Source organism: Heliangelus exortis, chromosome 3 (genome assembly GCF_036169615.1).
Source record: "Heliangelus exortis chromosome 3, bHelExo1.hap1, whole genome shotgun sequence".
Classification (NCBI taxonomy): Eukaryota; Metazoa; Chordata; class Aves; order Apodiformes; family Trochilidae; genus Heliangelus; species Heliangelus exortis.
The window spans coordinates 37,776,661-37,803,445 of NC_092424.1; the positions used below are offsets into that span (position 1 = coordinate 37,776,661).

Here is a 26,785-nt window from a genome sequence, read left to right on the forward strand (position 1 = left end):
GGAGACCAAAACACCGGGATTTTTGCAACTGATGCACATAAGCTGGCCTGCACTGCACTCTTTATATGACTCCAGACTATTTCTGGAGCAGTTAAATTCACAGCAGCACTCTCTTGCCTTTTGTAGGTTTAGTGTACATATCCAAGAGGGCAGCTTGATGATATCTGTACTGTGTTTTTTGCATAATGGAAACCAAGACTTGTGGTTTTTACATGTTTATTCTGTACTGGTGTCCAGTTGTACTGGTAAGATTTTATGTTGATATGTGGCTTGTGAATCAGGTGATAGTCTGAGGTCATATTGTAATGGGCTACTTTATAGCTCCATACATGCATAGAGGCACGTGTGTGCACACACAGAGCAATAATTCAAGCAGTTTCTTTTCCATTACATAGACTAACAATTTTTTTTCCAAAAGTTATACCTACTCTGTTAAATGAAAATTTTGGAAACAAAGCTTAGGCTGTTATGACTTGCTGTATGTGCTGAACATAAACTTGTTTGGAGTACAATTCAAGCAATTTAAAAAATACTCCTTATCACTAATCTGAAATGTTATTTTTGTAGCTGATTTTTTGCTATCAACCACTATCTGATTCCTTTAATTTTTTTTGTAAAGTTCATCACCATGTCTTTTATCGGACTTCCAAATAAGTTTATTGGCTCTGTGCTTAAAAATAAAAATAAAGCACAAATAGAATAGAAAACAGAGCAGGGCTGGCAGATGGTGTGACAGAATGGGCTGTTGAATGTCTGTCCAGATACTGAACTGGGAATTACCATTTGCATATTCCTCAGGGATAGTTTGGTTTCAATTTCACTTTATTTCAGTGTGATTTTTATTATTTTGAAGCATTCCTACATGAACAGAACTTTATTAATCGTTACTTTATTCGCGTTTGGATTGGGGATTTCATTGTTACATGGAGAATTTGGGAATTTTGGTCAATTGTGAAAGTGAACGTGATGTAGCATATGGGAAGTTTTTAAAGCTTTATGTTGGAAATGCCCTGATTCTTGCACAGAAATTACAGAAATGTAGGAGGTGTTAACTGAACTCTTCATATAAGCAAGGGAAAGCTGCATTGTTTAAATAACTTAATATAAAGGACTTAAACACAGAAGCTGTAATTCTCCTTTTCTGGTACTGAGCTTTTGCCAATTTAAGTCATACTGCTTCTCTGTTTTGCCCTGTTATGCACTGGTATTGGAGTACATGAACATAGCTTATATTTCACTTCTGGGTTAAAGGTAGTTGATAAAACGTTCTTGGCAGCGAAAAACTGTAAATCTGTAAAAGATTTCTTCATTGAACTTTTTTATTTTACATCATTTTACTGAAGCTGTCTGTCGTTTTATTCACTTCTTATTTAACAATTCCTGAAATCAATGCAAGCATATGAGTGGAAAAAGGCTTTTTAGGAGTTCGCCAGGCTTTTGCAGAAAGGCAGATTTTGAATTCTAGAGAGCAGTGGCATTTCATGTAATGGACTTCCTATAAGTTCACTGGCTTTTTTGTTTCATTATTGATGTACACCCTCTTGCACACACAGACTGTACACACAATTCACTTGTAAAACCAGAATATCTCTGCACCCTTTGAGAAATGAGACTGTGTCCCTATGTCCACCCCACTGCAGGCACAACTGCAACTTTTTCCATTACATAATCCAGTAACTTTGAGGACGTTCTTCATTAAGGTGAAGAACTTAATGGATGAACTTAAGCTTCATGTTTGTATTTATGTTTAAAACCTGCTTCTTCCCACCTGGGCTTGCAGTCCTGAGATATTTGCTGCTGCTCAGTTCCTCCCCTGTAGCAGGCTTGGAGAATTAAAAACCTTTTGCCTTTCAATCCTGACACTTTCTACTCCAAACTTTTTAGGCTGTTGATTTTGAAAATTCATGTGAACAGCTGCCTACTACCTACTTTTATATGTCTGCCAGATGCAAGTGCTCTTGCTACTAGCTGAATGGATTTTCCTCCTCCATTTTCCTACTAGGCTCTAAATAATAGAATTCACTTGGTTTTGAATTGTTCTCACAAACTGACAAGAAAATCCATTAATGTTTAAATACAAAATAATTGAAAGGATTTTGCATAAGCCTTGTAAAATAGAAGAAAGAAGGTTCATAGGGCATGCTGGTATCTTCTACTAGATAACAGATATTGCTGGAAAAAAATTACCTGTCTTTTACTGAATACAGTTCTTTCATCAGGCCTGACAAAGAAGTGATGCATACTGTTTTGCAGGGAAGATGCTCCTCAAACTTGTTCACCCTTGCCAGTTATTTTGAACCTTGTTGAAAATGAGACTAGCAACTTCTAAATGTTACCTTAAGAATAATTCATAGAGAACAGAAAATATTATCCGGCTAGTAGAAAATACTGAGGAAGAGAGAATAGCAAGTTTTTGATAAAAAGTATTTCATAGCTTAAAATTCAATTATTTCAGTTGTCAGAGTGCCATCTGTGCAGCTGACATGAACATCCAAGTACTCTCCCTCATTCTTGCTTGTAACTTTTATCCCCTTTTGACACTTGTGTCTATGTAGTTCACCTGGAGTTACAATTTCCCATCACTGTCTGCGTCTTTAGGCTGCGTATGTTGGACTCTTCTACTTTGCAGTGTTGTCAGTTCTGGATGTGATGCAGAGTAGTCTGTATGGCTGAATGTCATTGTCACCTGTGAACATTTTGTATCATCCTTCATATCTGTGCTTGTCAGATTGGACATGTCTTGGACTGGTGATGGTGGTACAGATAATATGGTTTCTGTCTCCCTCTTGTCCTGTCTCCCTCTTGTCCTGTCTCCCTCTTGTCCTGTCTCCCTCTTGTCCTGTCTCCCTCTTGTCCTGTCTCCCTCTTGTCCTGTCTCCCTCTTGTCCTGTCTCCTTCTTGTCCTGTCTCCCTCTTGTCCTGTCTCCCTCTTGTCCTGTCTCCCTCTTGTCCTGTCTCCCTCTTGTCCTGTCTCCCTCTTGTCCTGTCTCCCTCTTGTCCTGTCTCCCTCTTGTCCTGTCTCCCTCTTGTCCTGTCTCCCTCTTGTCCTGTCTCCCTCTTGTCCTGTCTCCCTCTTGTCCTGTCTCCCTCTTGTCCTGTCTCCCTCTTGTCCTGTCTCCCTCTTGTCCTGTCTCCCTCTTGTCCTGTCTCCCTCTTGTCCTGTCTCCCTCTTGTCCTGTCTCCCTCTTGTCCTGTCTCCCTCTTGTCCTGTCTCCCTCTTGTCCTGTCTCCCTCTTGTCCTGTCTCCCTCTTGTCCTGTCTCCCTCTTGTCCTGTCTCCCTCTTGTCCTGTCTCCCTCTTGTCCTGTCTCCCTCTTGTCCTGTCTCCCTCTTGTCCTGTCTCCCTCTTGTCCTGTCTCCCTCTTGTCCTCTCTCCCTCTTGTCCTCTCTCCCTCTTGTCCTCTCTCCCTCTTGTCCTCTCTCCCTCTTGTCCTCTCTCCCTCTTGTCCTCTCTCCCTCTTGTCCTCTCTCCCTCTTGTCCTCTCTCTCTCATGTATTTGGAAGAAACCCTTTTGCAGGGCAACTGTCTGGGTTCCTCTGGAGCCTGAATAGCTGTATCTCCAAAAAGAAGAGGAGGATGGAAGAAGAACTTTGCTTTTTTCCTTGTTTTATTCTTTTTCTCTTTTTATTGTTCTGTTAAGATCAATATTGGGGTCTGTAGTTCCTGTGGATGCTTTCTAAGATGTCAGGGTAACCTGTCTAACTTTTGAATTGTCTCTTTCTTTGAGCCTTTAATTGGTACAAATCTTCTTTTGATGTGGCTGCTATATTTGACTGTATTTGTTGTCATTCGTCTAGAAATCTTTTTTCGTTTCCTGGCATCTTATTTTTGTCATCTTTTGTGGCTGTTCCAATTTCATTCTCTAACCTTTAGCAGCTTTTATGTTAATCTTTTTAAAATGTGTACTCCTTTATATAATTCTCAGCTGTTTTATCTTCCCAGCTTCCTTTTAAAGTCTTCTTCTCCCCTGTTTGTGTAGAAATTGATTTGACTTTTAGCTTTTGCCTTCCTTGATATATGTCATAAACACCTTAACCTCCTAGTGTTAAGGTATTTAGATGTTTCATATTTTTTAAGTATTAAATAGATTGAGTAACTTGTTGTTCCGTTGATTCTAATAATGTCATTAGCTTTGTGTGGCAGAGCTCAGCTGGTGTCAAAGGATGCAGAGATCTGTCTTCACAGAGTCTCTGAAAAGGCAGGGTCCTTTTGTGTGTGTGTGTTTGCTCCCATGATCAGTAGTTTAACTACTTGCTGCTTGAGCTAGGTTTGTCCTGTTGGACTTACTGATGAGAATGAGTCTGTGTCACTAATACTGATTCAGCTGCAGTACTTTACCACATGTTGTGTAAATATGTTATTGAACACTGTTTGATTTGATCTTTTTTTATTCTTTGTGCGTGTGTGTGTTCCTTTGGTTGAGTACTGGTTAATAGTACATTTTTATGGCTTAACAATGGTTGTTAAGAAGGGAAGGAAACTGTTGCTAGTATGTCTTTTTTATGTCACGCCTCTTTTATTGTGGAGGTGAAATACTCTTTACCTTGCTGTGATAAATAGAGACTAATACCAGTTATTTTGGTAGACATGGTCAACTCAGCAGGGGAATTTTATTTAGATATGAGTCTTGGCTATACCCAGCAAAGTCACTAGGAGACCAAAATTCAAAGTAATTGTGTTGCCCTTTATGAGGTGCTGATTAGGGTGGCAGAAGCTAATAGATTTTGATTTTATTAATTTCCTTTCCATGCTGACTTGTATACCAAAATGAACTCTGTCAAGACCACTTTGTTGTTTTCTATATAAATGCTGCATTAGCCTACATTTACTTGCATTTAAAGATAACTTTTAAACTGGAGTGGCTGAATGGTATTTATATACTTTTATCGCAGTGCTGCTGCCTGTAAGGCTGGGTATACATGACCATTTTCCTGTTTTATGCCTTCTTGTTACTTCCTGTTGACCTTGACTGGCTTGGTTGCTTCTCTGCTTCTCACTTGTTTTGTCTTCTGCCCCAGTACTTTGCTCTTCAGAGAGCTCTTGTTTTCTTCATGCTTCCACATCTTTATTTTAACGTGCTCAGACCTCTGAAAAGTGCTCTCAGCTCGCACCTGCAACTTTTACATAAAATTCTTCTGTCTCCTAAATGCCCTTTTTAATGGTTTGAGAGTAGGGAAGTTGTAGAAGGTCTTGGGTTCCTGAAGACCAAGCTAGAACTTCTAAAAAGCACTTACCACATCACTATTAATGATGATTGTTCCTTAGTCATGGCATGCACTTCTTGTCCAAGAACCTGTAGTTGTGATACTTCCCCAATCTAAGGCCTTTGGCAGCCAATGAAATTGGTTTTGTACCTGTTCCATAATAAGATTAGGAACCTAAGGTGTAATGTAATTGTCCTAAGTCACTAAGGATTAGCTTAAAAAAATATTTATATATATATAGATGTATATATGTATGTATGTATGTATGTACATACTTATATAATTACATGATGAACAAAAATCTACAGCTTGATATATGTAATTATTTGTATCACTTCAATCATTTTATCATTGTGTAAATCGAGAGTTGGAAAATTGTGTATTATGAATTTTTTAAAAAAGATACCAATATTGGCTTTACTCCTACCTTTTAGAAGTACCTGTTACTTTTGAGACTTCTGGGCTGCTTTTGGAACACAGGTCCTAAGTTGATTGTATTTATAGGTTGAATGAAAAAGAAGGAGTTACAGGAATGGTGTGCATTTATATAAAAACTCGTGTATGTATGATACTGTATTTAAACTGTTCATTTTCAGCTTCGGCATATGTGTTTATTTGTATGTTTGGCAGGAATAACACTTGTTTCTAAGGATTTTTTCGCATTTCAGTGAGTGAATCATTTTTGTAAATTTGTTTCTAGTTAGACATGTTGGTGCTGAAGTTTGGTTAGAATGTCTGTTGTTGGCTGTGTTTGGAGCATAACTGTGTACTTACAGCAGGACACTTAAATCTGTACTTTCGTTTGAACAAATTTTATTTCTTAGTTTATAACTTCTGTTTGTCATCTGTATTAAACAACACTCATTGCATGCTTCCAGTTCTTGTCTCCTGTCTTCCACAAGTTATGTTTTCTGCTCAAATTTTTAAGGAAGAGGTTTAGAAATCATTACAGAATTAAAATAGGGTGTCAAATCTATGGAGCTGGCAGAACAAATTTCAGTCAGATGTTACTGCTGAATTTGTTTTCTTTTAGGAAAGCTGTCAGAATAAATAGAGTATCAACTCAGTTCCTAGGTGCATGTGCTTTCTTAACAGTTGTTTGCCCTCCAGCAGTTATGATATATATATACATTTATCAAACAATTTGTATGGAAGGAAAAAAATGCACATTGCATTAAATAGACTCTCTTTAACATCTTATGCTTATTAGGGTTCCCTTCAGCTGCCTTGTGAGTGTTGTGCAGAAGACAAGATATTAAGAATGTTTTGAAAGGGCTGATGTTAATGATTCTTGTCTATCTCAGTCAGAAATCACATAATAAATGAGAATAACTTCTCTTTCTCTAGAAGGATGCTTAAATGTGGTTTTTGGTTTTTCACACTAGATGTCGCTGCAGATACAAGAATCAGATTCTTCTGCATTCTTAATTCAGATTTAATTCAGATATTTTAAGGCAAAATGATTAGCAATCTCTTGACTTTCTTCACTGTTCGTATCTGCTAAAATAAGATTATGAGAATGCCAAAACATTGGTTTAGGAGCAAGTCTCAAAGAACCTGAGTAACTGTTTTGACAGAAAACCTTCTGAACGACAATTTACAAGTGAAATGCGCTGTAACGTGATTATATACATTCAAAATTATTGCAGTTATTTGTCAGTACATTTTTCAGCTCTTCTTTTCAAATGATTGTATAACAAGAATCTTTGACAAAGTATTTTAGATAAAACCTTAAAAATGTGTTTATTTCCTTAACTGTTGTATCTCTTAAGCTTTAGGAATATGAAAGAACAGCTTATGGGGGTGGTACTATCTTTTATTTGACCAGGAAATATAGTTGAGAAAACAAACTATCTGTTGGGCATACAGATATTTCACCAGGCCCAGTCTGCTATTTGTATTCATTTTTAATGTATGTTGCAGTTGACAAGCCAGTGGCAATGATATGCAGCTTCTCTTTATAGCTGTTTCTTTTAATGTTTTTTGCTTCATTAATAACTTCTGTAGATTTATAATTGAATTTCAGTACATTAAAATTTAATAAGTTTATTGGCTTTTTCCCATGGTTTTTTTTGAGAAAGTTGTCTGACAACAAGGAAATGTTCACTGTTCTCAATTCTGGTATGGTATTTACCCACAACTCTTGCCTCCTAACTGATGACAAATAAGATCTAGTTTAGCTCCTGGTTTTCTTAGGGTTTGTTTTCTTATACCTGGCCTTGTGCATTATGTATTTATTTTCCAGGTGCAGCAGTTAATTGCAGTGGTTGTACTCCATAAAATCATCTATTCTAGTCAGAAGATTTAAAGTTGGAATAAGTATTCATTACTAAATGTCACATAGTTTCCCTCCTCCAAAGCCTCTATAAATGGACTTGTTGTTTTTTAGTGACTGGTTCAGAATCGGGGACATAAAATCATCATATACACCTTTAGCTTCCCGCTACCCCTTCCCCTTAGTTCTTTTTTCTTTATGAAAAAAATTAAAGTATTTACAGCCTAGAATCTTTGTAGTATTGGATAGCACAAACTTCTGCTTTGGAATTTGAGTTGGGACAGAGATCATCCAAACATGGCTTTACTGAATTACTGGACAGATGCCTTTATTAAATGATGAGTATTACTTTACATGATCATTTCCCTTGCTGGAGTCTGGTAAGCTTGCCTATGAGAGAAGAAAGAAGATACAATGGAGAGAACTTTCTGTAAAACAAAAGAAACATAAGCTTTTTTTAAGGGGTTATATGGTTGTCCTGAGATATACAATGTTTTTTTCTTCAGGAGAGCAGCTCTCATTGCTCTTCTCTCACCAATGATTTTTTGCAGTGCTTTTTTCCACTCTCAGCATTGGCTTGCTGTTGTCAGAGAGAAAAAAATACTAAATTGGGAACTGGTGCTACTGATCTACTGTATCTCTTTTCCTAATAGAAACACTATTGAAAGGGTCCCAGCCACCTGGGGGATGCTAAGTGCAGCAGTCAAAAGCAGATTTCAAAAGAAATAGTTGTCTGATTTCAAGTCTGCCTACCACCTGTGTTGATGTTATTAAGAAACCTCCTTTCTCTCTTGCAGTCTCTTTAGCTACTTGTGATGCCTCTGTGGTGGTCTGACCATTTTTAACTTGCAGTTTCTGCTGGAAAGTTGCTGTCAAGAGATGCCTAATGCTACTGATTGTTTTTTATTTCAGTTATAAAACGTTTTTCTCACTTGAAACCGCCTGGACCATCAGAGAAGCACGGTCGGGGTCTGCCATTTCTGATCTCACCAGCTATGGATTAAGGCAGGGTTGAATAGTTCGGTTGATCCAGGCAGTGCATTCCAAAAGAGGCCCTCCGGTTTCTAGGAATAACCATACTCCCAAGTATTTTGCTGCCATCCTCCTTACAAATGGGGCCTTGCATTTGTAGAATATCCAGGCCATGCTAAGCTTTAATCCATCCCTAGGGCTTGTAGGCGGTTTTCAAATGAGAGAGAGTCAGACAGAGTAAGTTGCTTTTGAAATCCTTTCTGCAGCTCAGATGCCACTTGTTCAACAATTCCTCCTGGGCGTTTGGTCTGCATTTCTATTAATTTTCTTGTGGCAGGAAGGGAAGCTAAATTGAAAGCAGTGGAAGCTCCTGATTTAGCCTGTAGAAAATAGAAGAAGAAATATACCCTGGAAGCTGTTTATTCTAAAGGATCAGCAGAGACATAGTGAGATGGAGAAAAGACAGAATATAAATTCCTCATTGACTTGGTTATGGGAGAGTAAAGCAACATTCAGACATCAACATTTTAGATGAAAAACATGTGTTTATCTGAGTCCCTCACAAAGGAACTGTTTCTAATGGCAGTGTCTATTGGATATGAAATACTAGAACCATTTTATTCTGCCAGTGTTTTTAGCAATATATTGAGTTTATTACGACATGATTCTCGTAGCTTTGAGTACGTGGTACTGTTGTCTACCTGACAATGTCTTAATTGACAGCTGAGTGTAGCCTTGATGCATACAGCCACGCTGTGGCAGAAGTGCCACTGGAGGGATGTGCTTGTTCTTTGTTCTTCCCAACAACAGAGATGATAATTTTAATGAAATCCACTAAGAGGTGTCTTAAACACAGATGGCAGCACAAATCTGATGATGTTGCAATCAGGCTGTATTCCTGAACAAGGATAGGGCATGTCCAGTCTCTTGACTTCTGTGTGTCTCTTCAAGTTCATTCACTCTATCCCTCAGTAGCTGGGCTCTGAAGGAAAACAATGTGCTGGCAACTAAGCCTGTGTATCTACCCCTGCAAAAGAATTTGCTATTGCATTGATAGGCTTGAAGTCTGTTTTTATTCCTTGATCATTATTCCATGCTACTATGCAATAACTTCAATTTCTTTCAGTAGTGAGGGTCACACTTTGGTCCTGTGAAATGGACTAATAGATTTAAAGTGATCTTCAGAAGTAGAGATTAATTACTAGGTAAATAAACAAAACAGAATTGCAGATAAGTGAAACATTTCTTAATCCTTCCATCCCCTAAGAAACATACAAGAAACAAAATAGCTTTTAAAATTAATAAATGTATTAGCTATGAGACTACTTTTTTTTCCTCTGTAATTCCATGACTCATTCATCATCCAGCTTTAGCAACAAATGAGGTAGGAGTCCTGTAGATAATAGTCTAGTTCACTGCATTCTCTTGATTCATTCCCAGAGTACAGTCTATGGAATGAATTATTCACAGGTCCTGTAGAAAATATATGATCATGTAATTAAAGACTGTATTGTAATGCATAAGGGAGATGAGGATGAATTAAGATAGCCTATTTCATTCCCTTCCAGCCAGGCTCTTCCCCTTTTTAGATACCAGCATGGAGAGTATCAAGGGCAGACAGAGTTGCTCTCCCTTAGCTGGAAAGTGTAGTACCTCCTGCTGGGAAGGATCACTGATGGCAAGAAAAGTCTTGTTCTCTGCCTGGAATGTTAACACTGCAATGCGTGGACTTATATTTCCATTGAGACTAATGAACGGTCAGTGTTGTCACACACAGGAAACTGTGAAGAGGTAAAGCCTGCTTCTCTTGAGACATAGCAAAATGCTCTGTGTGCCTCATTTTCTTAAAATAGAAGAATAGTTTTCCCTTAAACTCATGCTGGTGGGAGCAGAAACTAGCCTGCAGCAGATGCTCCAGCATGGAAAATGGCAGCTTTGATGGCTTAAGTTTTATAAGCCACTGGAAAACAGGATTTTGCAGGGTAGTGTCCAGGAAGCTAGAGCAGCCAAACAGACACCTCTCCTTACAATTAGCCAAATCCTGCAGTTCTATTCAGGGAATTTTTCTCAGATGTCAATAGTAGTTCTGTCTGTACAAGCTCTAAAGTGTCAAAGAGCAGGCACTGCAACTTGTTAAGTTTGTCTTTGTAATTCTAGGATTGAAGGCCAAGCTTCCTGCAAAATTACTTTGATTTTGCCAAGGTTTCTGGTGGAAGTCTTTGCAGCATATTAAGTATGGTGGTGCTTTGGGCTGCCACTGAAATAAAATAGTTTCTGTGTATTAGCAGACAGCTACATGGCAGCAGCCAACATGTAATCTGTTTTGAGGGTAAAAGACAAAACAATAAAACCATTATGGAATTATAGGAAGTTAGGGGTTGGAAGGGACCTCGAAAGATCCCAGGTGTCACCTGCAGAAGGTCACACAGGAATGCTTCATGTGGGTTTTGAATGTCTCCAGGGAAGGGGACTCCACAGCCTCCCTGGGCAGCCTCTTCCAGGGCCCTCTCATCCTCGCAGTGAAAAAATTCTTCCTTATATCTATATGGAACCACCTGTGCTCCAGTTTATATCTGTTGCCCCTTGTCCTATTCTTAGTCACCCCTGAGAAAAGTGGAAAAGGTAAGCTGGCCGTATGAGTCTAAGAACTGCTCCTGTAATTTTCTTATTGTTTAAAGGAATAGCATCATTAATTTTCCATCATTTTAGCTTCACTACCTTAGCTACTCCTCATTTGAACAGTTCTGCATTCTGCATCTGCCTTTTTAATTGACATTCATTTCAGAGAGCTATTGATGCCTGTGTGGGCTGCTGCCGGAGCACCTGCACTTTCACAGTAAGTAGTTCACATCAAAAATACAGATTTCTGATCTTGGTTGTTGCACACTCTTTAATGGCTTTTCTTGATTGATGAGGGTTGTGTGGCCTAAAGCTCTAGGAGACAGCAAAAAATTCTGATTAGAAAGTTTCTTCTCAGTTGTGGTTTTCTTCATGACTTTAGATAGTAGAAGTTTCTTTCTCTTGGAAGTGTCTTAACTGTACTAAACTAAACTGAAACTGACTTTGGCAGCCAGAGAGGTGGTGTTTTTTCTTTGTACCATTGACTAGATGAAGATGTAGTAGGAATTTGTGCCTTACCTAGCATATATACGAATGAGAGAATTGATACCCCCTTTCATAGTTGATTAAATAAATAATATGTTGTTTGTGAAGGAAGAGTATATTTTTTAATTTTCAAAAGCATTTTAGTGAAGTCCTAAGATGGTAAAAAGCGTATCTTTGGCATGTCCAAAGATTAGAAAGTATACCCTCTCATCACTGATGGTGTGTTTCATATTTTCTTCTCTCTTTACTTTGCTTCCCAGATAGCACCTACTGCTTCTGTGGCAGGTGTTTTAAAACTTACTTTGTAGTTCAAGAAACCACACAAGTGTCAGGCTGTGCATGGTAAAACATACGGCAGAAATTTGAATCTGTATATTCAGCCGTATAGAATACTAAAAAAGCCTGTTTAGCAGACATTCACTAAAGGAGAAGAGTTTCATGGTGCAATACAGAACACAGCAGCTTTTCTTAGTTACTGTGTAGGGTGTCACTTTAATGAGAATCTCAAATATTTCAAGGTTGTTTTCTGGAACAGAATTTTTGATTTTTGTTGGTTGTTGTTGGTTTTGTTGTTTTTTTTTTACCCTAGAATTGTCTTGTCAATCACAATTAGACACAATTTCTTTCAGCTGCTGCTCAGTCTTCTGTCTAGGTTTATCTCATTTCATTAAGTACTTTGTAAGGGAGTCAGCCTGCAGAGGAAGAAGCGTCTTCATGTAACCAGTTCCCATCCAAGATATAGCAAGCTACATACTCAGTTCTGCTGCTCCCTTCATCTTTTAAGGAATGATTACTAGTAAGCCCAAACCATATTTCACAATCATTTGAAATCTTTTTTCCTTCCCTCATACCTCTAGATCTGATTCACACAGTAAATATTTTCTTGTGGTTTACAGTAGAAGTTTCTTGTTCTGGTTTTAGTTCTTTGAGTAATATTAGTCTTTGAGAACTCTTCTTACATTCTAAATCATTGTATCAATACTTTCCCTAGTGCTGCTATTTCTACTCTTTCCTGATATGTGCTACAGATATTGGCAAGATGACTATATGCTAGTTGTCTGGAAAACTTGATGAAAAGCCTGCCTGTCTTCCAAGAAGCAATGCAACATTCAGAACTAAGGAGCAAGTCTGTTTCATCTCTTTAGCATGTGTTCTGGAGAGTTAAACCCATCAATGCAAATGTGAAAAGCTCTGTGAGCATATCTGTATTGTTTCCAAATAATTTTTCTTCTACTGTTATTGTGGGTTTTTCAAGTTGGTTCCTAGCAAGATTGCTTTATTATGCAGAATATTTTTTTTTCTGGTACACTTTTATATTTTCCCCTCTGAGTCTGAGGATGTTATTGAGACATACAGTATAGAGAATGCTCAGCCCTGACAATCTAATATAACTTAATATCCTTCTCTTTCCACTCCAGTCTTCCTAGAAGGAAATCAAAAACCTTGTCAGCAGTGATTGACTCATCCAATAAAATCTTGTTAAAGAGAGTGCAGGTTCAGTCTTATTTGTTGGAGGGTAATGTGCTAGTTTTTCAAATTAACCCTCTTAGGTACTAAAACATCAGTTTGCACTTGAAAGTATTTAGATGCCTAATTCCCATTTATTTTCAGTTGCATTTTACTCTGAGAATACCTGAAAAACACAGTGTTTAGCTAAAATGCTATGGAGTAGTTAATATTTTAACAGCAGAACTTCCTTTTGTGGAAAAGAACTCTCAGTGTTTTGCAGAACCTTTTCAGCAAAAAATTTGCAGTTTCAGGCAGTTTTGACCCAGTGAAATAGTTCATCCATGAATATCACTGTTTCTACATCTGGAGTTTTTACCCTTAAGTAAATCCAGAAGACATAATTAAGACCAGTTAAAGACTTGTCTGTCTTCAAATTGTCAACTTCTATAGGCATTTTGTTAAATATTTACATTTAATTTTGTTAAAAGTCTGTTGCATCTGGACAAAGTATTGGTGAAACATTTGTTCTGAATGCGGTTCATTCAGTTCTGGGATTTTCTGCATGGTAAATTTCTGTTAAAAAAGGCCTTCCTGAGGCATGAACACTCCTTCAAATCTTTGGTTGTCAAAAGCTGTTTTTTCCAACTGGGTTTCATGAAGACATTCCCGTAAAAGCTTATCAAAATCCTCATTCACTTCCATTCCTGAGTTCAGGCTGTGGTATCATAACTCTAACTTCGGTTGGATAGCGTTTGGCAAGGTAGCCCAAGATGGGTACTGGCATAACTCAAGAAAATACCATATTTTGAATCTTGAGGGAAAAGCAACGGCTGGAATGACTGGTTTCTCCTGTTTGTGCTTTTGTTTATTTATTTGTTTGCTTGTTTATTTTCAGTTGAATGTGTGGTTGGTTGTTTCTGCTCAAGGGAACCAATTTAAAATTCCATACCCTAGTAATTATGGGAAGCTTCATTTCTTTAAGAAGCAAGATAAGCTGTCCAGAAGCATTAAAGAAAAAATCAGGATGCCTAATTATGTACTGTGTTTTGCATGAAGGAATGACATGTCCTTAGTTGTGGGTTTTTTCCTTCCAATGGGATTCACCTGTTATATGTGCTTCTCCAGCTTCTGTGTTGACAGCATTTTAATGGGAACTCTGAGAAAACCAGAGTATGGAAAACGGATGAGGCAATTGTGCTCTAATACTCATCTGTTTATTAATTACATACCTCAGGGACACTCTGGATTCTGGGGAAAAGCAATAAATTCTACATTCAGGTGGAGTGACTGTCAGATAACCAAGAATTTTCTGTGGTAAAGAAGAGGAGCGTGAAGTTTTGTTTTTCTGGAGTTCATTTGAGTTGTTCATTGGCCCCCGTGGGAAAGCACATATACATTTACCTTTTTGGTTACATACACCAACTTACTTAATATTTGCAAGGAAAGCTTTTTTTCACTGAGAAAAGCAACTGATAATGTGGCAAATATAAACTCACAGATGTGGGCAGTTGAAATGTAGATGTGTAAAATGCCCAGCTGAATTACAGTAATCCCTCTACCTTTTACCTCTATTTATACAATCTTTTAATTATGTGAGCTCGTCATGTTCTCTCACTTTTTTCCTCTGGTTTCAGTCTACGAATAGCTGCACAAATTGCCATGGAGTTCTGAGGTATGTGGAGGGCAGGAGGCTATGGCCTGATGGACCTGGGTAGTTACAGTTAGGTTTATATTTTGGGAGCATAGCAGAAAGGCAAAGAAGGATTTTAAGGTTAAGATTCGTTTAATCTAGGGAATTTGTATCGTATCCCTAACGAAGGGAAATCTGAGAGGGTTTCTTCCTAAGGATTTTTTTTTTTTTTTTTTTTTTTTTTTTTTGGCTATTTTTCCAGTCTCTTAAGACCTAAATTGATTAGCTGAATTTAAGACACTCATTAAGACAATTAATTGAAATATTTGCCTGGGGGAAAATTTGGTTATATTTGGTTTTAGGCTTAAATCTCTGTAGCTTTGTGCAAGTATAAGCTACTCTAAACAGGAAATAGAAGAGTTTTCTCCATTTTTAAAATAACATATTTAAATGTTTATTGTCATAGGTTGCTTCTGGTAAAGCCATATTGAAGGTTGTGCTGAACTCAACAAGTAGTTTCAGGGATTTTTGTTCACCAGTGATCTTTTCTTGGTATTAATCCACATGTCAACTGGTTTTTATTGAAAAGGCCATTTTACGTGTTAAACTCAGGCTGACTTTAATGTCACATAGTCCTGGTTAGCACTGTTTTTAAAAGATATTTTAATTTGCTCCTGTCAGTTTATGTTAATGAGTCATTCAAATTAATATCTCAAATAACTGGTCTGCTTTTTATTGAAATAGTTAAAATTACACCAATTATTACATTCTTCGTGTCTTCGCTGCCTCAAAGATTTAGGATTGGGAGTAGATTGGCCCTCCATCTGTTATAGGTCGTGATATTTACTTGCCAGTCATTGTGAGGCATTGGAAAGTGCTACACTGTACTTAAGATCAGTGCATTAATCTTTTATTTTGAGTTAATTTACATAATAGGATGAATTACATCAACTAGATCTTTAATTTTGAGGTGCAGTAGTACCTGTTAGGAGTTTCTGAGAAGTCAGGTGAAAAGCATGGCTTCCTTGGTGTACAATGTTTGTGCACTAATGCTTTCAAATCTCACCAGTGATATAGAAATAACATAAAGCTTTAGCACTGAAGAAGAAAAGTTGGCCTCTTTTTTTTTTCTTTTTTACAGTATGTAAATATAACAGAATTTGTACCTCCTTTGGTGAACATGACTTTTCTATTATTTTGAATTAGATGGCAAAAAGGGCAAAAACTACTGTCAAAACCTACTCTCCTGGAGGTTTTTCTGAGGATGCAAAAAAGATGACAGCTATCTAAGCTGGGGTTCAAATCAATTGGCAAAGTGCAAAGGTCAGTGATTACTTCTTGAGGTTTGGGTAGATTGCTTTGCATTTTCTCACAAAATGTACACAGGCTTGTATCTATAAAGGAAGTTTTGTTTTCTTTTAGTAGCTGGCAAAGTGGTGCTAAGTTACTCTGATTGGCTAAATGGGCCCTAAATTTTAAAAATACTCATATCTGCCAAAAAAATGCAGTCTGGCAAGAATACTATAATATACTGTAGTCTAGATTACATGGTTTGCAAAGAGTCTCACCCACCTTCTGTTTTTTTTTCCCATTCAATTTTATCTGAACTTATAAAAAATGTGATGGAAACTTTACACTTTAGTCAATATTTGGGACGTCTTTCTTGGCTATGAAATGTGATTTAAGTTATTTTTGTTTTTTTCTTTTATTTTTTTTGTCTATTTCTTCTGGCCTTGTTGTTAGGGACTGATGCCAGATTATAGATTTCACAGTATAGCTTGTTTTATTCAGTTTTTAAAGGACACTTTCAATGGATAGAAGCAGTACATGTTTCTCATGAGTATATTTTGGGGTTTATACTCTTATCATCTTGTCCTTTCTCCCATCTTAGATGTGTTTGTCATCTATTTGCTTGACCTACCCCCCCCCCTTTTTTTTTTTAGTGTATGCTCTCATCTTGTTTGGCATCTATAGATGGGATTCATTATTGTTTCTAATTAAAATTGAGGTGCTTCTATTATTATTACAGTTCAAGCATGTGGTGTTCCCTTATGCTGTTCTTTAAAGCAGTTAAGTTACTGTATTAGTCTTTTGCAAATTAGAATGACATTTTCATTTCTATGTCATTGTCAAAATTGTCTGTCTTCTCCTGTCTTTCACTTGTACTGTAAATGTTGCAATTTAAAGAATTCAAGTCAAGGGACAGTGTATTATGTACGTTTATATTTATACCTACATGTATATATCTTGTATACTGTTCATGATAGAATTTGAGTTTGGTTTAAGATAGGGTTTGTTTCACTGGAATTTGAGGGAAAGGACATGTGTATAGTTGCTAAGAAAAGATTAGTTTCCCTAACTGAATCTACCAGCTTTTCAAAAGAAGTGTGTCCACAGTCTTAGTCATTTCATGATGTACAGCCATGTACAATGCCATTTGTGCCAGCTTAAAGCACTGATTGTTTCATACTTTGGGTGCCCAAAATCACACAGCTTTTAAAAGGCACTTTATGCTATCTTATAGTAGCATCCTCAAATGTTTGCCTTGAGATCAAAAGGAATTTTTTTTTTTTTTGCTGTTTTTAACCTTTTAATAGTCCTTTTATATGCATTAAAATCTTCATCTAAGTGACAACTTGTATTTGCTGTCATTGACCTATTGAAAAATAGCACATTATTTTTGGGGAAAAAAGTAAGGTGATTTGTCAATTAGCAGAAAAGTCATTATAAACTCTATTCTCAAAATTAAATGAAAGAAATGTAGTTTTGCTAAAATACTACCTAGTGAAACTAAACACTTAAAGATAAATGCAAATGTTAAATTCAGAACTGCTACTATGACCTGCCTTCATTATACTGAAGCAAATTGTGGAGGGATTCAAAACCTTGACTAATATTGCCTCCTGAATGGCATATATTTGCTGGACTAATGAGGAAACTTTAAGAAATGCTTTTCTTGTGAAGGCTTTTTTAAAATGGCATAATAATTTCTGCCAAATGTCGCTCCAAGTATTGGAACAACCAGAACTAAATTTTTCCCTGTAAATAAGTTGGTTTTAAAATAGTGATTTTCTATATAGTGAGTATTTATAAGGTTCTCTCTAGGCTTTGATTGTTTCTAGAGCTACCTGGTCTTGGTTTGTCTGCTCAGTACAATCTGGTTCTGGTTCTGTCCCTCAGCGATCCCTGCTGGAGGACTGTTTCTCATCTCTGAGTATTGGTAAAGCATTTGACCCAGGAACACATAAGAAACAGTCCTTATTCAGGTAGGATGGAGATTAGAATTTATATAAATAAAAGTGGCTATACAGAGGATGTGATGGAAGCAGGGGTACTGAGGGGGAAAGTTGGTAGGAGAGCTCAAACACTACCTCTCAAAAAAGCCCCACATGTTTGGGTTTGATTCAACAGTTTCTTCAGGTGTGTTAACTCATGAATTTTGCTAGTAATAAAGCTGGGACATCATTTTTCTAGCAGTGTCTCACAGAGGACGGGATTACTCTAAGGATTAGGGTAATAGAAGAGTGATGGATGGTAATTTGCAGAGCAAAAGCATTGGGACTAATAAGAACTTAATACACCATGGAAGGGGAGGAGAATGGTGTGAGACTCTACTGTCACGAGATAGTACACCTGCATGAAAGAGAAATGAAATCTTGGAAGGGTCAGATAGACATTTTATGCAGTGAATGGAAAACACAGATGTCATTGTACATGGACCTGGCAAAATTGTTTGGGCACTGGGAATGTGGTGTATAGGTTGTCAAAGGTCAAGGCTGGCCTTGAGAGAGGATACATTAAATGCCAGGGTATAACGATCGCAGTCACATGAAAGGAGTTTGGCCCTGCTGTAACCACAGTAAGGAGAGTGAATCTGAATGAATAAAGGACAGAAAAGGAAGAGAATTATTTTAGCTGAATATCAGCAGTGATGCAAAATACACCACTATGAACTGACTATTAGGAAGGTAAGACCATGTATTTGGAAAGTGTTTACATTAAATAAAGGATGAAAGGCTGACTTTAATATATAAAATGATTTATTACGGTATTTGGGAACTGTACTTGATAACATAGGAGATCACTTTCAGTTCTTCCCCCTTAGGCAGGAGGAACGTTGCTGATGTTTTAAACAGAGGTAAAGTTCCTGAAATTCTGCTTAAATTACAGAAATAATAAATAAATTATCTTGTGTTTTTTAGGACTTCCTGGCAAGGTTACTAAATTTTTAATATGCTCACTTCTTGATATTGTGTATGCCACTGTAATAGTTGGCTGTGTCTTTGTAAATACAACGATTAGCATGCAATGCAATGAAAATTCAAAGGAGTAGCCCATCTGTTTATGTAGCACTTTTCTTTCAGAAAAAATTAAATCTAGAATTATTCGGATAATTTCTGTAAATAGAAACAGAAGTCAGTCTGTGTTATATTCCTCTTAAATCCTGCTATTTTTAATCCATTACAAACCTCTCCAAACATCAGTATGTACCTCCCAAATACGGGGAATAAGCTTTGAGTGGAAAACAACAATTAGAAAGCTTGTATTTAGATGGAAAAAGAAATAACATAGAGATGGAACTGGGCCATGGTCTACAGCTGTTTTTTAACTGGGTAGTGATCCTGTTGCAAAGTCAAAGGCTGGCTTCTGTCAGAGTTCTTAGGCAGATTTTTAACTTACTAACAAGTTGGTGCTTAGCAAGTCTTTGCTCAGACCCCAAAGAACGTGCAACAGAAATGCTCTGGGGCTTTTGCATCAAACTTGAGGCTTTAGCAATTACATGAGTTGTGCAGAATGGTGTGCACGTTGAATTCAGAGGCCAAATTTAGAGAGGCTTTTTCATGAGGGACAGTTACTGTTAACCAGTACCATATGGAATTTAATATAGTTGAAACAACATTTTTACAGCTTACATAAGAAGGGAATTGCATGCTGAAGGATCATCTGTCTTGTCTAATTGGTCAAAACGGGAAACATGATGATAAACAGTATTTTTCCATTTTAACAGAATGCTTCTATATTTCACAAGCATATTTGATTAATGTACATAAACTTATAAATGTATGGAGAGTTATACAGGAAAAATAAAAGCATAATGTCTCCCAGGGACATATCTGGAAAATTTTGCAACTGTAAAGATAAACTATACTTATATGGAATACACAGACAATGCATATAATAATAACATAATGTTTTGTAGATCAGAGTTTCCTGATTATTGCATAATTTAGTTAGAGAGTCAAAGCAATATATTAATATGGAAAATTGTAGAAACCTTTTGGAAACTAAGAAGAAAGGGCTCAGTAAATGCAGACAATAAAAATACCTCTCCAATTAATTTTTCCTCCTGCTTTCTCAAAAGTGCCAGGAATTATGGGTGGGTTTACAAATTGATAAGCTGGGGAAATGGCCAGGAAAGGAAGCATTTCTCTTAAATCAGAGATGCTGCTTACATGTTTTCTCCTTCTCTGCACAAATTGCTTGGAAATAACACAGTAAAAGCAGAAAATGCTGCATAATACATCATTATATGATGTGTTTTTTGTCTTACCACAGATTTCAGTTTAAATTAAGATCTGTCTGACTCCCTCAGGAGATGGGATAAAACCACTTCATTGTATCAAAGAAGCAGTTAATGGGAATGAGAAGTATTTTCTTATGTTGATTTGGTGCATGATAGCTAAAGAACTCAGAGCTGTAAGATATTTTTAAAGTAAAAGTTTAGCAGAATTCAAAAGTGACTGTATAGACAACACAAATTTCTAGGATATATTTACTGATAATAGACATTAATACACTAGTAAATCTGATTTAAAATCAAACAGTCTTTTGTGTTTAAGACAATTTCAGATTAAATAGATTTCTTCAGATTTCTTCACCTGTAGGTGAAGAAGGGTTTCTTCAACAGAAGGGTTAGACAAGATGCTGAAGCAGGATAAACTAGGGCAGGCCACACACTAATGCATCCAGACAGGTTTTGAAAGTCTCCAGAGAAGGAGACTCCACAACCTCTCTGGACAGTGTTCCGTCACCCACACAGTAAATTTTCTCCTCACGTTGAGGTGGAACTTCTTTTGTTCTGGCTTAAACACATTTTTCCTTGTCCTGTTAGTGGGCACCACTGAAAAGAGATGCATGAAGTGTCATGCTCTTGACACCCACTTCTCAGACATTATTAAGATCCCCTCAGCCTTCTTTTCTCAGTGCTAAACAGCCCCAGTTCTCTCAGTTGTTCTTCATAGGAGAGATGTTTAAGTCCCTTAATTGTCCTTGTAGCTCTCCATTTAACCTGGACCCAGTACTGATCCCTGGGGAACACCACTGGCCACAGGCCTCCAATTTGACTCTGTGCTGCTGATCACAACCATCTGAAGTCTGTTGTTGAGCCAGTTACCAATCCATCTCACAGTCATCTGTCCCACATTTTCTGAGTCTTATTATAAAGATGTTATGGGAGACCGTTTAGAAAGCCTTACTGAAGTCAAGGAATATGATGTCCACTGCTCTCCCTTCATCTGCCCATTTGGTTATGCCTTCATAGAGTGGTATCAGGTTAGTCAAGCAAGATTTCCCCTTAGTAAATCCATGTTGGCTACTCCTGATAACCTTCTTTTCTTCCAAGTGGTTAGAGATGGCCTATAGATGAGCTCCGTCACCTTTCCACAGATGGAGGTGAGGCTGACTTATCTGTAGTTGACTGGGTCTTCCCTCTTGCCCTTTTTGAAGACTGGAGTGACACTGGCTTTCTTCTAGTCCTCAGGCACCTCTCCCATTCTCTGTGATTTTTTAACAATGATAGAGAGTGGCTCAGCAACACCACCAGCCAGTTCTCTCAACACATGTGAATGCACCCCATTGGGGCCCATGCATTTGTGACTTTTCAGTTTAGCCAAGTGATCTCTAACCCAATCCACACTGAGCAGTGGAGAGTCTTCCTCCCTCTAGTTATGCTCCCTTATTTCTAATTACTGGGATTCCTGAGGTCTGGTCTTAGGAGTAAAGACTGAGGCAAAGAAGGCATTCAACAACTCTGCCATATCTACCATCTTCTGTTATCATATCACCCACTTCATTTAGCAGTGGACCCACGTTTTCCCTACTCTTCTTTTTCTCATTATTTACTTGAAGAAACTTTTCCTGTTTTCTTCCACTTCCCTAGCCAGACTGACTTCCAAGAGAACCTAGGTCTTTCTTTTCAAATCTCTACATACTCTTGCCCTATTTCTGTAATCCTCTCAACTAACCAAACCCTTTTTCTAGATAATATAAATTTCTCTCTTCTGTCTGAGTTTTTTCAGGAGCTCTTTGCTAATCCATGCAGATCTGCACAGGATATTACAGAACATACCCTCCTAGAAGACATTCTAAGGCACATGTAGGACAGGGAGCTGATTCAAGACAGTCAACATGGCTTTACTAGGGCAAATCCTGCCTGACCAGCCTAGTGGCTTTCTACAGTGGAGTGACTACATCAGTTGATAAGGGAAAAGAGCGGATGGGAGCTGTCTGGACTTCTGCAAGGCCTTCAACTCCTCCACCATATCCTACTCACCAAGTTGGAGAGATACTGATTTGATGGGTGGACTGTTCAGTGGATAAGGAATTGGCTGGATGGTCGCATCCAGAGGGTAGTGGTCAAGGGCTTGAAGTCCAGATGGATAGCAGTGACAAGTGGTGTCCCTCAGAATTCTGTACTGGGACCTGTACTGTTCAGTATTTTTATCAGCAATATAGACACTGAGATCGAGTGTACCATCTGCAAGTTTAGAGATGTCACCAAGCTGAGTAGTGCTGTTGGTAAGCCAGAGGGATGGGATGTCATCCAGAGGGACCTGGCTAAATTTGAGAGGTTCAACAGGACCAAGTGCTGGGTCCTGCACCTGTGTCAGAACAATCCACTCAATCAGTACAGGTTTGGGGGTGAGGTTTTAGAAAGCAGACCTGCATAAAAGGACTTGGGGGTGCTGGTGGGTGAAAAGCTGGACATGAGTCAACAGTGAGCGCTTGCAGGACACTCACATCCTGGGCTGCATCAAATGATGCAGTGGCCAGCAGGTGAAGAGTGGTGATTCTGCTACTTCACTCTGCTCTGGGAAGACCCTCAGCTTCCTAGATTTGTCCAAAACCTCTGTGGTGGAACTGTAATTTTGTCTCCTATCTTTTGCTATTCTAGGATGGAGAATATATAAATTTCTAACTTCAGGGAGTGAGTAAAGGAGTGACAAGCTGAGGCTGCTTCATCCATATTTCTTGCTTTCTCTGTTTGCATAACCTTATTAATGCTGTCTCTGCTAGGTTTGGAAATAAACATTTTAGGTGCCCTTGAATTTTGAGCGGTATGGTTTTTGGTTGTTTTTTTTTTTTTTTTTTCTGTAGGTATGAAGCATTTAATTTGAGTGATTCAAAGGGAATGCAAAGTGTACTGAATGCATAACTGGAGGAAAAATAATTAAGACCTTTCCTTGTGTACAGTTTACATCTTTGTTTTATAGAGAGTTTATTGCTAGTGCCAGGACACTATGTATTTTCAGACGTTTTTGTGAACTCAGTGTATAATAATATATTTTCCATTAAATAAAATGTGCTCAAAGTACTGTTAAAGGAAGAATCTGCTCTAGTACAGTCTAGTTAAATATTAATGAAAAGACTTTTGCTGTTACACATTTTTAAAGACTTATGCTGTTACACATTTTTGCTGATAATTTCTTTAATTTGGTATTATGTTTTTTTGCATAAGTTAAATACAGACACACAGACAATTCACTTAGCCAGCATAATGTTGTGTTTTACCGAAAGAGTCTGTACAGCATATGCTCAGAACTTTGTGCCAGCAGCTAGCTGTTCAATATTTCAATAAAAGAATTGCGTTTTTTTTCATTGAAAAGCATAACAGAAATTAAAGTTCCCCAAGAAGTTCTGTTCATTGAAAGGGCATTGTACTGAATAGATGTCCTCGTATGTTTCACTTGACTAGTAGGTCATTCAAGGAATGTTACAAATGTTTTGGGGCTTATTTTATTTTATTAATTTAATTCAGTAAATTAATTCAGCTGTAAGAAAGTAAATTTGTGTTACTCAATTTTTATTGTGTACATTTAAAGAAATCCCATTTATCTTAGCGATGTTCTTTATCATGGACAGTTGTATATGATGAAGATTAACTCTACAGCTCAAAGAAGTACTTTATACAAAGAATTTTTTCCTAAACTACCAGAGCATCTTAGGTGTGAGCTGGGAAATGTCTCCATATCAGTTAATACAGAAAATTTCATACATCAGTGCAGAAGGGATGAGATTTCACAATAGGTCTTATATCTCTCACAGAAGCATTAATGAATTTACTGTACCAAGATACTTCTGAGTGCTGAGTCGGAGCTGAATTCAAAGAGACCATAATTTAAATATACAATATGGTACCCTCATTTTATCTTCGACTCAAGGAAGGATTTTCTTATGTACTGACTCGGAATTATTTTCTGAGTTTCTACTCTTCAAGTGAGTCCATTTGATCTAGTAGCTCCTAAAGAACAAAACATTTTTTTACACAGTAGCCATTTATAATAACTGGAGTGCTCCTTTGTGGGTAATAGCCGACTTGCTTTGTTTTCCACAGCTTATGAATGCAGCTTAAACACCGGGGGAGTATGTGTACAATTTTCTGTTCATGGATAATTCAAGTTAAGATGCATGCAGTACATTCAGCTTTCTTAAACTGTACCTTGAGGTTTTCATAAATTTTCTGAATTAGTATTATTTTAATGGGCACAGTGACCTTTCCTGCCCTTGTAATTTGACTTATGGATTCACTGCTTCTTAAAATTATGTATCAAATTAATCAAATCCTGGCTCAAACCTAATAATTTCTCGTCTTTTTAATAGCTTTTAGACCTTCATTTTCTTTCAAAAGAGGCTTGTCCTCGTTTTGGAACATCCTTCCTATGCCACTGAGGATGAAAGAGGGACAATTTGGATACATCTTTCTGGCTTTTTCTGTCTCTTTCTCTCCCTGTAGAAGAAGAGAGTAATAAAGATTCCATTGTTGATGAAGTTTTTGTGATTTTGGTTTGGGGCAAAAGGGCATAGTGTGTCATTTAGAGGCTTCCTTGAAGAAGCTTTGGATTGTGGAATTAAAATTTAAGTCAAAGGATTACACTTTAGTAATTACTCCAGTTACCTGATTCAGGAGTTTTAATAAACTGTGTGAAGATAAAAGCTAATTTATAACAAGTATTTAAAAAGTTAAGTAATTGTATTTAAATGCAGTGGACAGCAGTTGAGATTATTGTAATAATTCTGTCAACAGGGTGCATTCTGTATGCAAATACTCATTTACAAAACAAGGGCTTAGAAACTCAATTAATTAGTGTTCTTTAATTTTAGAGTTGAATAAATAAAAAATGCATCTATTTTAAATCACAGTTAAACATACTTTATTTCTGAATATAGTCAAAATGGGTTAGATGTTTGAAGACTGGAAAATGAAGAAGCATTTTTTTTCATTATTAAATATATGTGAGATATTTTTCTTTACCTCCTGGGATGTCTGTTTTTAAGTCAGTCAGGGATATTGGCAAGTGCTGTGCTATGCTGGGGAAAAGATGTTCAGCACTTAATGTGAATGTTTTATCAGTTCCATTGAGTCAAAGCCAGCAATAGCGTAAATGTCCACCAGTCCTCAGTGTTTTAAGTCTTCAACCTAGTCATATGGGAACATTATAAATCATGTACAACTGTGGATGCCACTCCGTAAATATTTGACAATGATAGGTATTTTTCACTGAAATTATATTTTTACTTTTTTATTTTGGTTTTATGAGGTGACCCTTTTATGACATAAGGAAAAGCCGGGTGCAGTTTGAATGCTAGGGAGCTGGAGGGCAACATCTGTCACAGCTTTTTTCTTTCTTCCTGAATGCTTTAGAACTTCTTAACTCATCCATAACCAGAGGGGGATTTCACAGTTTTGTTTTGGAGGGTCTTATTTACTTTTGTCACTGTCTTGTCTTGCCCAGATGTATCCATATTTAGAGAATTTTTTAAACAGTATCAGGGTTGATGACATTTTTGTACTGTGCAGAGAAATGAGGTATTACATGGGTTTTCTTCTTTCAGATTTGTCAAGTTGCTGTACTTGGAAAAATATATACAACAATCTATCTGTCTTTTACAAACAGTCTAGTATCTTGGTTGGCTCTGGAAAAGGCATATTGATGACTTGGAAAAGGAGCAGTCATGCTGCTGTCATAAAACCTATTGGCTGTGTTTACTAGCACCAGGAGAAAAGTGTGAGCCTTATAATATACAGAAGTGCTTGCTGACATTGCCTCTCCTTCTTGGGTTGTCAGCCTTGCTTGGCTTGCAAGGGCTTAGCTGTTTTATGCAGAAAAAATGATTCATTCTGAAAGGAGATGTGTGTACATATTCACAGCCTCTGTTGCCATTATCTTCCAGGCTGAGAAGCCAATAGGACTTTGTCTCAACTTGAAAAATAAACTTTATACATACTAAAACTTATTTCAAAGCTAAAATTAATTTATTTATTACACAGAGTGTCAGTACTACTTCACATGAGGTTTTATACAAAGTTGAAGTCTCCTGCTTGTCCTGCTGAATGATGCTTCATCCTACAGGTGGCTGTAGAGTGTTGCCCAAAGGAATTTTGAAGAATCAAAATTATATGCTGCAAATATCTCCTACATTTATTTGCTGTTGTACTGTTGCTTCCCTTAAGAGTGAATGATGTTTCAACTGCTTAGGCTTACTGACTGTTCAGATGTTTTTATTGTGCAAGGTTCAATTTATCTGAAGGGTTGCCAGAGTTTTCAGTTTTCTATGCTTTAGTTGTAATGATTTCTGAGGAGTTTAAAATGCTCCTTACCATTATACAGGGTGGTATGTAGCTTGCTTCTGGACAGCATTGTTTACTTATGCTCTTGACTGATCTTCCTTATCTGATTCAATTCAGTTGTTTATCTGGTTTCTATCAAATTACACCTTCACAGATTGTCTGAAGAGTAAACTTGGAACACTCAGTGGAAATAACAGTCGCATTGAAAACATAAAAATAAAATTTAATACCCCTATTTTTTTTGTGATATATTTGAGAGTAATTTACATTGATTGTGGTTTAGAAAGAGACAGAAGTGTGGT

At 37.2% G+C, this 26,785-nt stretch overlaps 1 protein-coding gene across 3 annotated transcripts in view; it reads left to right on the forward strand.

Moving 5' to 3' along the window:
• The window catches only part of KIF16B (kinesin family member 16B), a 136,089-nt gene that overhangs the window by 37,638 nt on the left and 71,666 nt on the right, over window positions 1-26,785 (forward strand). The gene's annotated exons all lie outside the window — the stretch shown is intronic.